Source organism: Rhodnius prolixus, unplaced genomic scaffold (assembly GCF_049639745.1).
Source record: "Rhodnius prolixus isolate KJV_2025 unplaced genomic scaffold, Rpr scaffold_10, whole genome shotgun sequence".
Lineage (NCBI taxonomy): Eukaryota > Metazoa > Arthropoda > Insecta > Hemiptera > Reduviidae > Rhodnius > Rhodnius prolixus.
Genome location: NW_027411615.1, coordinates 14,707,565 through 14,721,757, shown reverse-complemented (window position 1 = coordinate 14,721,757; position 14,193 = coordinate 14,707,565). Strand labels below are relative to the sequence as shown.

The 14,193-nt window shown below is 34.6% G+C and overlaps 2 protein-coding genes across 6 annotated transcripts in view; one reads left to right on the top strand and one right to left on the bottom strand.

The window, feature by feature from the left end:
• LOC141457119 (tachykinin-like peptides receptor 99D) overlaps positions 1-14,193 on the bottom strand; it is a 470,553-nt gene that overhangs the window by 320,577 nt on the left and 135,783 nt on the right. The gene's annotated exons all lie outside the window — the stretch shown is intronic.
• Positions 8,158-14,193, top strand: part of LOC141457116 (uncharacterized) — a 76,024-nt gene continuing 69,988 nt past the window's right edge. Inside the window, exon 1 of the mRNA XM_074133650.1 lies at positions 8,158-8,214. The gene's annotated coding sequence lies outside the window, so the exon portion shown is untranslated. The remainder of the gene's footprint in view (positions 8,215-14,193) is intronic.

Here is a 14,193-nt window from a genome sequence, read left to right as displayed (position 1 = left end):
GGGATGTTGTACTTGGCTAGAAACAGACAGACAATGCAATGTGAACCGGCGCGTTCTCTTGATGGAGAACCCGTGACTTGTTCTTCCACAAATCGGGTCGTTTTTTCCTTACTCTTTCACGGAGTTGAGCAAACACCTCACGGTAGTAATGTTGATTAATTATAATCGATATTTTCATCTGTTTTGGACGTGGAAGGGCGACCCGGGCGGTCATCATCTCCGACGTCTTCTCGGCCATCTTGGAAACGCTTGAACCACTCAAAAACTTGCGCATGTGATAAACATTCATCGCCATAAACTTGTTTTAATAAAAGATAAGTTTCAGTAGCAGTTTTACCCAGTTTCATGTGAAATTTCACGACAATTCGTTGCTCTACTACATATGTAGTATCATGTTTTCGGCCAAACCAAACACCTCTTACACAAACGACGGTTCCGGTCAGACAGATTTCTCTACAAACACGTGAGACGCTGCAATCGAAAGAGAGGGTTTTACGCTTCTTTTTGTTAACGTGAATATTGGTTAGTGAAGACTGAAACCTCTAGACTGGTGGTAAGAGGAAGAAGTTTGAATCCAAACTCAAATTCACACTAGAGTTTTAAATTGGTTAACTTCTTATAGCTTTAGCATTTTTCTTTAAAATATTAGAAATACTTGAATTTGCTTCCATTAAATTTGCATCTATTTTGAAGCATTGATCATTGAATGGAGGTCCTTCAAGCTATTAAATACCACCATAAGTTAATTGTTCTAATCTTAAAACAATTACAACGAGATAACACATAATAATGTCAACGTGACAATTTAAATTGATAGTTTTGTTAATTGTTTATCGCTGTATGTGGGAATTAGTTGTACCCACATATAAAACTTGTAGTAAAAGCGTTTTATAAGTGGGACTATTAAAAGCCATTATTTCAGACGTACAATTCTGATATTGTTTTATCAGCGAACTAGAATATATTTATTCCGAATGAAATAGCAATTTGGAAAAAACCTTATTTCAGTTGCTTTTTTTAAAAAATATATATGTATATAAAACGATATATCTTGCACACACCCTTAATCTAGCATTTTAGCATAAAACAGCCCTTCTAGTGGATGCTCTGAATTGAAACACACACAGAGATAAAAATCAATCCTACTTGGTCTCTGCCAATGCTTGAATAGGATTTTCAGAGCGGGCATTTTCATCTTCTAAACAATAGTTTTTCATTTATTGTCACTGAGGAAAATTAGTGTTCAATGTAAGAATAACAACAAGAAATCTGGTATGAAGCAATCACTCACTTTTAAATACATTCTTTCGAAAATATGAATCTCGGGTTATAAAATAAGTTATTTATTGTACTAGATAAAGAAATGTACTGTTCACACAACCAACCTAAGTAAGTAACGCATCTTATAAATGAATTTGAAAATACTTCCCTTAAAGGTCCAAAATTTTATATATATATTTTTTTAAATCGTTGCCAAAATTCAAAAGAAAAACTCTATCTTAGATGATCCCCACACTAGACTTAAATCAACACAACTAAACAGACGCTATCGACAACTTAAAAGACTCTTAGACGATAGATCAAAACTCTCTCTGATCAACAAAAGACTGATTTATACTTCTATTTTGAAACTCATCTGGGAGTATGGAATAGAGCTGTGGGGTTCAACCAAACGCACAAATCTCCAAAGGACTTCGAACTAATGTAAACGCTTCATTTTATGTCTCCAACCTGGCTATACACACTGACCTTAACATTCCTTTTGTCACACAAGTTGCTGAAACAAGATACAGAAAACTTCAGCCTGCAATTTCATATAAATCCTCTAGCTCCAAAATCTTTCTACAAGAACTCTTCCTGACAACCCGGACAAGACGCCTTAAGATATAGTGGCCTCGTGATCACTCTCTAGTGAAGAGAGTGTCAAAAAGGCAAATGTTTTGGAGTGTAACCAATGGGTAACTTCTCCACTCGTTTACTTGCTCTGTTATGTTACTGTTACCATTGTTACTTATAGCACCAATGCGCTGATTGTAGCACAAATAATCGCAAAAAAAAAAATCTTAAATAAACACCATACCCGCTTAAGGTTATTGAAGGTTGTAATTAGGTTATTGAATTAAGATTATTGGATAAACTTGAGCTTTAAAAAAGTAAGAATTAAGTAACAAAGTAAAATACCAAAAATAAATTTTAATTAAGTTTTAGAAATTATTTTATTGAATTAATATTTGATTTTGCTGCACTTAATAAAATGTTTTTCAAAAAGTAGCAGTTTTGCTGTTAATAAGTTGCAACTGTTTTATTATTATCTATTAGATTTCAGAAATTAATTTTAGGAAGAGCATTTTGAATTGAACAGGCATTTCTTTTAGCCGTCAGTAACTAAAGAAAATAGAAAGAATCACCCTGGCGTTGCCCTAATATTATCTATGTTAATTCTTCCTACACTGGAAGATGTCCAGGATACGAGGGAGAGAAATAACTGTAACCTAATACGAGCTGGCCGACTGAAATGGAAATTTTCATAGGGCAACCATAAAGCACTAATCTCCATAAATACATAATTGTGCGAATGAGGCAACAAAAAATGGCTTATATTTTTAGTCGAATATATGTTAACAAACCACACTGCTTCAAGGGAGAAATTAGAAACTTCTTTTTTAAAAATCTATTTAGCAATTAACAAATCTATTTATAAAATTTGAACAATAAGTAAATATGATGAAAATGTAAATGGTGCGAGAAGAGCAGGAGGAGAGAGACCACCCAGAGATAGCTCTGTCTGCAGGAAAAGGATTATGACAATGATCTTTAATTTTTAAGGAAGTTGAAGTAACTGGCGATTCAGTCGGCATGGTGGATAATCAGGAATAACAGTAGAGGCGAGAGAGCATTTGGAGAGAGCAGTATGGAATTGACGATATTTCATCTTGGCAAGCAAGTTATTGTACGGATTCGATGTTGAAGAGTAAGGTTTGTCACGTAGAAAGGAGAGTCAACTATCTGTCAGAGTGGTTTTGATTGTCATGTCTAAACAGTATGTTTGTAGGTTTGGCTGAACTCTAATAACTAGTCCTTTAGTTTACAAGATTTGAGGATCTTACTTATAACAATCGTTTGTACTCTATCAATCGTTTTTATTGGACAATTTAGAAGTTTCTCCAAGAGATCTGTGAAGAAGTTTCCTAAGTTTTGTCATTGCTTGGCTTTTAAGGCTAAGTGCATGGGGTTACAAGTGAGGTGTTTGTCTATGAAGAGCCCAACCGGGAGCAAAGGAAGAGGTTTGATCGCTGTTGAAGAAGACAGGAGCGTGACATGTTTCTACCTTTCTGTAGGTCATTTAATTCATCACTTCTTTAAGCTCTTACAAACTTGTATAAAGCTGATGAAGGGTGTGTACTTGTGGCTAGTATGGCTGTGTCGATTGCATATGTATAGAGTAGTGTAGAGGGTTGTACAGGTATGTCTAATGTAGATTCTGTGTCGAGATCAGGGCCAAGTATACTCTACTGTGGAGAAATAAGAGATTGCTGAGCCAGTATTAATTTGAAAGAATCTATCTGAAAGACAGGAATGCCGAATGAGGACGTATGTTGAGAAAAGGCTCTTTTTTAAACTGGACAAAAAACCAAGAAGTCAAAAACGATCGAAGGCCAGAAAAGTTGTTCGTACAGTACTACTTTCTCTTCAGTGCTGACGCAAAACAGTCAACAACTCCTTGTACATGCTATGGCAACTCCTGAAGCCATATTGTCGGTCTGGTATAACACTAAACTACGCTAATATGGGGTTAACTCGCTTAAATAATAGGTTTTCGAGAACTTTTCCTATTGTTTGCAGTAAGTTGGTTGGTCCCTAACAGAAAACAAAAATGAATATTTTGTTAGTAAACAAAGTCTACAACACCCAGATTCCACCAGATAGCTGCTAATGAAGATAGAAATGACTTTCAAACAAAGGGTGGAAAAATCTCTCTTTTATTTCGGTACAAAACGAAAACAAACATGATGGGATTTTTTTTTTTATGTGGCAATTAGAAAGAGAGGTATCTCTTTGTAAATCTAAATGGCGACAGTTTCACACTTTCTATCTGCTAGCTTTTCATTCACGGATTTTCCATTTTGTTTAAATATTAAGTATTATATATTCCTTTATGGCTCCCTTGGCAGTTTCTATTGCATCACATTTTACCATAATTTCTCTTGAGGCTGCCTAAAAATATGGCCAGGGATCTTACCGTTTTTACTGGCCAAAAACTCGTTTACACTTCAACCTCTCCAAGGCCCAAAAAAGCAAGAATTGCGAAGTCGAAGATTAAATGCATGCTGATTTGTTTTTTCGATATCCACGGAATCGTCCACAAAGAGTTTCTACCTCAAGGTCAAACGGTCAATCAACACTTTTACCGAAAGGTTCATGAAAAACTTCGAAAAATGGTCATTCGTGTGAGACCAAACATCAAGAACAAGTGGGTGTTGCATCACGATAATGCTCCTTGTCACACAGCAATTTCAATAAACCAGAGTTTTAGGCCGAGTAAAAACATTCCTGTGGCTCCTCAGCCTCCTTATTCGCCTGACTTGAGTCCTTGTGACTTTTTTCTCTTCCCGAAGTCGAAAAATCACCTCGAGGGTACTCATTTTGAGACAGTCGAAAACATTCAAACGGCTGTAACCGACCAGCTGAAGGCTATTCCAGTATCGGAGTTCGAGCACTGCTATGAGGAGTGGAAGAAACGCCTCCAGCGCCGTGTGGCTTCAGAAGGAATTTATTTTGAAGGTGACAATATAGAATTGTAATTCTTTTTGAATAAAAAATTTTTAAAAAATCAGTCTCATTACTTAATTTACAGACTCGTATAGTTCAGATAGGATGGAATCTTTGAATCTATGACTCTGAATTTAAATCCCAGAAACTCGGATTTTCTTTTTTAACAATCTAGACCAGGGATGGCCAACAAGTCAATCGCGAGGCCAGTTTTGGTCGATCGTCGATCGCTCGCAATGTCTGGGGTGGAATTGCGTGCACCATGGACTTTTGCAATTGTAGAAGACAAAACTTTCTACCAATAGTTTAATGCATTCTGGGTATTTGCCAAAGTCGTAAATTCCTAGAATTCTGACAGCCTGACACTATGATCTCCGCCCAACCAGTACAATACATTTTGACTTGTGTTACGATTCGACTCATCGAAGAACACAATCAGTTATCTTGAATATTTGGTTGTGTCATACTGTAGCTTCTTTTCTTTTATGAATTAATAAATATTGTTAATAATTATCCATGTTCTTTTAATTCCCCTGGATGTGAGTTTTTTGCCCTTTAAATATTTATTGTTGCTGTTTTTTACGTAGGTAGATAAGCCGTATATCTATATTTCAGTACGAGGTGCACTCAGCGAGCTATTGATAGATTAGCAAAAAGTAAGTCATATTATTCTTTCATAATAAATTTTCCTGGCCCAAAAAAACGCGAAAGTGAAATATTGAAATCAAATTATCAGCCATACTGCGCATTTTTATAACAACTTTTTCATATTTACGAACAAATAGTACAACTTATACATTGCAGTTGATAAAAAAAATTGAATTGCATTTTATGTTAGTAAAAATCTATCTTGAAAAAGTGTCGGAAAATAGAATATTTTAGACACCGCATGTACGGAATGCTGCTATCAAAGGGTCTGGAAATTTATTTTCTTCATGAGCCTGTATCTCGAAAACTTAATAAGTGATTTAAAAAATAATATATTTTACTTATCAGCCCATACCTCGCTGGAATGCACCTTATACTGAAACACAGAGTATAAACATAGTATGCATTTCACACCCCTTCTTCCCTCTTAGACTACCCTACGACAAGTCGATCGCGACACACTTATAAGATAAAAAGTAGATCTTATATACAGAAAAATAGGCCACCCCTGATCTAGACAATTAGCTTTAAAAAAACAATTATTCTGATTATATTTTCATTTTGATTCATCGAACTCAATGTAGAACGTCTAAGATCCTCAGCTTCACGCATTCATCTTCAACTTCCGTAAAATAAAACGAAAACTTTTTAAACATTTTTGAAGCAACCAAATACATCTACTGGGATTAAATCTAGAGATTTTGAAAAACAGCTAAATACTTGTAAACTTATTTTAATTAAAAACTTTTGTAAAATTATGAAAGCATGAATAAATTTGAACGAATAAAATATAAGATAAATAATAATAAATAAATGAAGAAGTAATATTAAAAGGAAAGCGGTTCGGGTTTAGAACAATGAAAATACTTCACCTTATTTCTGATTTAAGCATTACAAACAACTCAGCCCCCTGAGGGATTTAATGTTGGTATTACTGTAAATTTAATGAACAAAATATTTGGTGAAACTTAAATTAAGGATGGATTCAAATTAGCGAGGAATCGGTCCAGAAACAAAAACAACAACTCGTCTTTTTGCCAACATTTCGACAAATATATTGCCTTCTTAAGAGCGTGGCTATGCGGGTTGGTTGAGTTACAGAAGACAGAATTATTTACCAATTGGTTTTATATTGGTTTAAGGTCACTAATATTTGGTGAAACTGCATTTTTCAACTTAATTTTTAGAAAACTTGGAATAACAGACTCGTAATCCTTGTTTCTTTTTTTTTTTTTTGTCACTTCATATTTACAACTGCATCAAATGTTGCATCAAGTAAATTTGATCTTACTGGTTTGGTTCACTTGTAAAGTCATGGGTAGAGCAATCACCCACTGGTGAAACTCTTTCACAATGATTTAATCACAACAGATCTCTAGGCCAATTCCGTTTCAGTCGACGAGGAGGATTGTCTGGAAGGTTAAGAGAGGAGAGTTGTTGGACAAGAGGATTGGGATGGAGAGCTAGGAGGCTGTGAAAGTTGCGGTAGTGAGACTTTATTAGATCAGTGACGAAAGGGATGAGAAGGTCAGTGTGTATGGTAAGGTTAGAAATGTAGAATGGAGCATTCAGGATTTTCCATAGGATTTTAGACTGCAGTGTCTGCAGGCGTTTGGAGTTAGAGGGTTAGGTTGAGCCCCACACTTCTTTCCAAATGGGTCTTTTAAATTGTCAGTTTGTGATTCAAGTCGAATTTGGATCTGCAGTCAAGTAGTCTAGTAAGTAGCTTGCAGCGTCTGTTCACGGTCTTGTCGTTTCAGTTGAGTATGTGGGTTCCACGTGAGTCTCTTGTCAATGTACAGTCCTAAGTATCGTACTACGTCAGCTGGAGGAATCGTTACACCGTTCAGTTGAACTGGTGGACTCGCAGATTTTCGTAAAGCAAACTAATGTGCACTGATTTTTGTTCATTAATTTTTATTATCCATTTTCGGAACCAGGTTTCGAGAAGCTTTAAGTGAGTTTGAATATTCTGACTGGCTTGGACCGGATCGGAGTGAGATGAAAGTATAGCAGTATCGTCAGCGAATGTTGAAACTATTGTATTTTGGGATAGAGGTAAGTCAGCAGTAGTATATTAGAAAAAGGAAAGGGCCTAGAATGCTTCCTTGAGGAACTCCAGCTTTTATGGGTATAAAGGACGAGAGGACCTGCCTTTCGCGGCAGTACCGATCGGTTAAGTAAGATTTTAAGATCAAGTAGTAGGTGAAAGGAAGATGATTTTTAAGTTTGTGCAGTAAGCCCGAGTGTCAGACCCGATCAAAGGCCTGAATCCTTGTTTTTAAATAGAACATACTGTTTCTAAAACCAACATTGGATGGAAATGATTATTTTATCTAAATAATAATGCCCAAAGTTGTTTTTTGTAAAGTTGGTGTGTCTTCTGACAAGTTTTAAGAGAAACTACGTACAAATATTAATTATTTAATATAATTATAAACTACGTTAATATACTACTTGTCAATAGCATAAGTCATGAAAATTATCTAGTCCTTAAGTCAAAAGATTGGCAAAAGAAGTAAAAGTCAATAATGACTGAATTCGGCAATATTCTTTCTTCCTTATTATATGATAACTTTTTAAAACAGATCACGGCAGAGACGTTAACACAATAAAAGAAATATTAAGACTAATTTTCGATGATAGTAAAGTTTTATTTTTTTTATAACATTTTAAAAATCTGTAGCAGGAAATGGAATGTTATCAACCAGATATAGTGCTAGCTGATAGTTGAATATTTCAGTAAGAAGCAAGCCACTCAAGCTGCCACAGCCTCCTGGTTTTCTAGATAATAAGGTAAAGGCATTTTTTTTTTACTTTTACTTTTACTTTTGTTTCACGCGAATGTACAAAAAAAAGTTTCGAAACTAAATTGCCGACAGAACTATATTTGTGGACGTCAAAGTGAGAAGAAATGTCAATTTCAGTAATGACGTTTGAATGTGTCAGAATATGTGCAGATCAATATACCTGGAATACAAAATCTTGCAAAAAATAACCACAGATTTAGGGCTTCATACTTTGCATTGCAATCTATCGCCTGCGGCTTCTATAAAATATCCATCAAAATACTACGGGAATAAAACTTATTGACTAATTTTTGTTTAAGTTTAATAACTTACAAATAGGATTTAGCATTTTATACATACATTTTTCATTTAAATATTCGTATATGATATGTAAAAGTACCATCAGAGGGGGCTGACGCGACACAACCTGAATGTGAGGTTACAGCCTAGGAAGGTTCAGCGTCATTTGAGTGTTTACGTAGTTTACATAGAGTGTTTAAAGACGGTTACTTATAAACTTAGTAATTTAATTATTCTTTTCAGAATAATAAAATCTGTTTTAAAAACCGTCTTATAGATATATTTTAATTTGCCCAAAAAAGTCTTAAAAGTAATCCTGGAACTCCAATTTTATTATTAAACTAGTTAGTCCGGAAAACAGAAATTTACGAAATAGTTTTCACAGTTTTTTAAAATTGTATTTAATATAGTTTATACAATAAAAATTACTTTAATTTAGAAAAATATTTGCGAGAGAATTCATTGGCTTTTTGCGAATGTTTGAATGAGATTTAAAGTTGAATTTTCATTAATAGTTCTTGTTGAAGAAGGAAGAACACGATGAAGGTAAGGCATTACTTGACCCAAGTCCCACTATAGTTTTTCTCCTACAAATTTGTGGCTAAAACCAAATTACACCTTCCAAAATTTGTCAATTTAAACAAATAAATAAGTTGTGCGTTTTCTACCAGATTTTCAGCTCACGCTTGTGAATAGACAGTATATCAATCTAAAAAATGTTGTCCTGTACTCAAGGGACTTCAAACGAAAATATATATTTTATTACGTTGACCAGTCTGCTACACTTCCTTTTGTACCGAAAAGTAAAAATAAAAGAAATATTACCTCGTTTCTAATTAAGATTAATGGTGGCAAATATTTCGATTTAACTACCTAACTGCATCATTAATCAAATTCATTACATTCGTATCTTGTGTGATGTACGTTTCATTCATTTACCATTTTCCTGCAGACTCTAGCAACCCACATCACTCAGAGATTGTGTATCACAGCATCACTATATTAATCTCACTAGTCAATCTTTAAAGTTACCCTGCTTTCGTTGGACTTGGATAGAATATTGTGTATTCTAGGATACTGTGTTTAACTCGATTGAAATATTAAAATGACGATGTTTCAGGAAGTCTTTATTTCTTTATTAGCAAAAAAAAACAGTGAGAGCTAATGTGTTATATTAGCATTAGAGAATGGATGTTCTCTCGTTATGGAAACAAAAAATTCTAATCACGTGGTAAAAAATAGGATGTCAACCCTCTTTATCATTCTGCTTAGATATCCTTAATTTACCAGCTGATCTGCTTGGCCAGTTACCGGCGGATATCTTTAACTCGTCTTTTTTGCTAACGTGATTTTTTAAGTGAATATTAGTGCGTGTTAAAGTGAAGTTCTATTTTATAAATTGTGTTTGTTATACTTAGTGCGTGATATACTGTTTTATGCGAATAAGTTGTGAATTATTTTAAAAAATGTCAAGTGTCAAGTGCTATTGGACTGGTGATCTATTGAGATGCTGATGGATTTTTATATTTTTTAAACTAGGTAAGACTTTATTATCGATTATTTTATTTTAAATTTCAATTATATTTTTGCATGAAAATAGCATGCTATAACTAATTTAATTATGATTTACAAATTATAACTGTCTTGACGCCGTTCTGAGTCGATTATTTCTTTAATTTTCAATACTACTAAAAGTATTCAAATTCATTTCTATGCTTTCTTAATATTCTTTAATACTTTTTAATTAAATGTGTATTAGTTTAAACCTTCCAAATGTATTCTTTAATCTTTCCCTTTTAATTTACTATAAATTATCGTTTTCGTTTCCCAAAAGTGTTTTTAAAGCCTTTTTGATGTATTCTTTGATCTTTTGTTTGCAATCGACAATAAGTACAAAATAAGCGTTTTTGATTCCCCATGTTGTTTAGAATTGATTTCTAAACATTTTTTAATCGCCGAAAAGAAAAAAAAATTACCTTTCTTTGTTTTCTCAGTTAGTTGATGTCTGTAAGTCGGTGATGGTTTGGTTATTGTCAATGTTGTCGCTTTTGTTAATGATATTTCATCATATATGTAGCTCAAATCATTATACGAGGTTTAGTTCAGTCCATAGAATAGGAATATTATAGAACTTATTGCTTCCAGAGGCAGGCTCGTGAGAATTCTTGCTGAATACCGATAATCTTGTTAAATATTATCCACAAAGGAAGGTACACGAGGGTCGTTTGAAAAGTCCGTGCAAAGTCAGAGAGATAGCACTACTGGCGCGTATCGAGATTATGTTTAGTTAGTAGCATCTCTTGGAAGAACACACACCAAGTTTCAGCCAGATCGGTCTATTTCTTTGTGTTTGGCATTCGTTTGAATCGAGGAAGTCGAGTGATTTTCAAATCGTGTGAAGTGTTGCAAGGACGGTTTGCAGCTGTTCCAGAAGAATCCGCAGGACTTTAAGCATCGTTTCGTCACTGTGGATGAAACATGGATACATCACTACACTCCTGAGACCAAGGGGGAATCTGCGCCAAAAAAGGCGAAGACCGTTCCTTCGGCCGGAAAGATTATGGCGACTGTCTTTTGGGATTCGCAAGGAATAATCCTCATCGTCTATCTGGAAAAGGGTAAAACTATTACAGGTGCATATTATTCATCGTTATTGGACCGTTTGAAAACCGAGCTGCAAGAAAAACGCCCACGATTGGCCCACAAAAAAGTCCTTTTCCATCACGACAACGCACCAGCTCACACCTCAGCAGTTGTGGTCGCAAAATTAATGGAAATAGGGTTCCAACTCGTTTCACATCCTCCCTATTCTCCAGACTTGGCTCCCTCGGACTACTATTTGTTCCCCAATATGAAGAAATGGCTGGCGGGAAAAAGATTTTATTCAAACGAGGAGGTGATTGCAGAAACGAATGGCTATTTTTCAGACTTGGACAAATCCTATTATTCGGAAGGGTTCAACAAACTAGAGCAGCGTTGGACGAAGTGTATAAGCCTAAAAGGAGACTATGTTGAAAAATAAAAAAGGTTTACCCCCAAAAATTAAGTAGTTTTTATTTTTGCACTGACTTTTCAAACGGCCCTCGTAGTTGTTCTCATTATCGGAGAACATCTTTTTTCTGGCCTAACTAGCTCACATTACCTTATATTTCCGTTTTTTTTAGCAATGAGTGAATAGAAATAGATCTAACCTAGTAGTAACTTCTTGGGCTGGTCTACATACTCGTAGTTATTCTCATTACCGAAAAACACCATTTTTCTGGCTAAAATTTCCTTCGTTTTTGACGATGAGTGAATTGAAATAGATCCAAGCAATTTCTAACATCTAGCGTTGGTCAGTTTAGAAAATTCTCATTGCCGGAAGTCTCCATTTTTCTGGCCTAACTAGTTCACATTTCCTTCTATTTCAATCGTTTTTAGGAGTGACTGACTATAACAATATCTACCCCAATTGTTACATCGAATGTTGGCTAGTTTAGCTGTTCACATTACCGGAAAACATCCTTCTTCTGGCATAACTATCTCACATTTCCTTTCTTTTCCTTTGTTTTTACCATTGAGTTAATTGAAATACTCGTAGATCCTTCTTAGTTGTAACATCTAGGGCTGGTTTGTCTAGTAGTTCTCTTTACCAGAAAACTTCTGCCCTACCTAGCTCACTTTTTCTTATATTTCCGTCGTTTTTAGCAGCGAGTGAGTAGAAATAGATCTACCCCAGTTGTATCACCGAATGTTGGCCAGTTTAGTTATCCCCGCATTACTGGTGAACACCCTTCTTCTGGTCTAATTCTCTCACATTTCCTTTCTTTCCTTTCGTTTTTGCAGTAAGTTAATAGGCATAGATCCACCCCAGTTGTAACATCTAGGGCTTGTCTGTATGGTGGTTCTCGTTACTGGAAAACACCATTTTTGTAGCCTAATTAGTCCAAATTTCCTTATATTTCATTCATTTTTCGGAGTGACTGGAAATAAAAATATCTACGCCAGTTGTTACATCGATTGTTGGTCGACTTAGCTGATCTCATTACCGGAAGTCACCTTTCTTCTGGCCTAAACAGCTCACATTTCCGATTTCAAATTACCGCAGAGTCGTTTTTGCAGGCTAAATTTATTATGAGATTATTCTTATTTAGTTTCTGACTTAGGTTATTAGCTGTCCGTAGTTCTAGATTAGCTGTTGTTTTGATTATATGTTCTGTTCCTAATTTGAGAGAGGTTAGATTACATAGGATTTGAAATAATACTAAAGTATATTAAACAAAGCAATAACATATACCGAACTACACTTATACTTATGAAGGCATTTTTGCCACTACGTTAGTACTTTTCACTTTAATTTGGGTTATCTTATTTTATTTTACCGTCACATATTTCGTATTGCCTTATATCTGTAATCACATATAACTCGATCATTCACAAAACTTACTTCCTATTATGTGATTCATAAGGCCAGGATCCAAAATATTCTCTTTTTTCTTCTTTCGTTGAAATTTCTTCTAAATTCCACTTCCCTCCTCAGCCATCGTAATTTTTGACCTGTACTTTCAATTTAATTGTTGCGCACTTCTCAGCCTACCACTCTATTATAATTTAATTAGTAAATAAATTTAGTAAAGAAACAAGAAAATGGAAGATGAGATAAATATAAAAGGAAGTTGATTCTGGGAGAAAAAAATATTACTTACGAAAAGCAGTTAGGCACTTAATTATTACTTGAATTAGGTAAGGTTATAAAAAAAAAAATGGCGACGATTATAAAGGAAATAATATAGGCTGCTGTCTTTGGACTTGCAAAAAGATACTCATGCAAACAATATGAAAGGTAAGTAAAGAAAAAAAAACCCTGCGTGAAAAAATACATAAAATGCAGTTATGTATTAAACATTTTTTTGTTTAATATTATTTTAAATTTAAAACTACAGAAAAACAATGTGTTGCTACAAATAAATATGTGCTGATATAAGAGACGTGTTTAAGATGCCAAATAGGTTAGGATAAAGATTCGTATAGCAAGATGGTATATTATGTCCTTGATAAATAGTATTTTGTGATTCTTATGGTTTATTCTATTGGATATATAACATGAAACATTAGTTAGTCGGTGAAGAATTTTAGACAGCTGTATTTGGAGGCGGAAAATATTGAAATATTGGATTGACCCCCATACTTCAAATCCGTTAATCCAATTAGGTTTCAGTAGTGTGTTATTAAAACTGTCCGGTAGGACAGTTGTATAAGGGTTGACCATCAAAAACTGCACGAAAAAGCGTAACGTTGAAAAACACCCAACTTTGACAATTTTTTTCTCTTTTTCTATAAAAGATAAAATTCCCAAATTTTCTTTAAATCTTACTCCAAACCCTCCTTTATAACTGTAATTTTTTTGCAACCACCCAGATCTAATAGGTTTCGAGAAAAAAGTTGCCGAAAATGAGCAAAAACGGCTTTTTCAAAAAATGTTCTTGTTCTTGTTCTTGTTCTTGTTCTTATTCTTATTCTTGTTCTTGTTCTTGTTCTTGTTACCTTTTTTGTAAACAACGTAGCGCCTAAACGCGTGAACCGATTTTCATGAATGAGGTGTCATTCGATTCAATATTTTATGTAGATGTGCCTTTTGGGGGTCCCGACGCTGTACATCGAATGGGAGAGGAGTTAGCCCCCTTTATGTAAGGCCCCCTCCAAAATT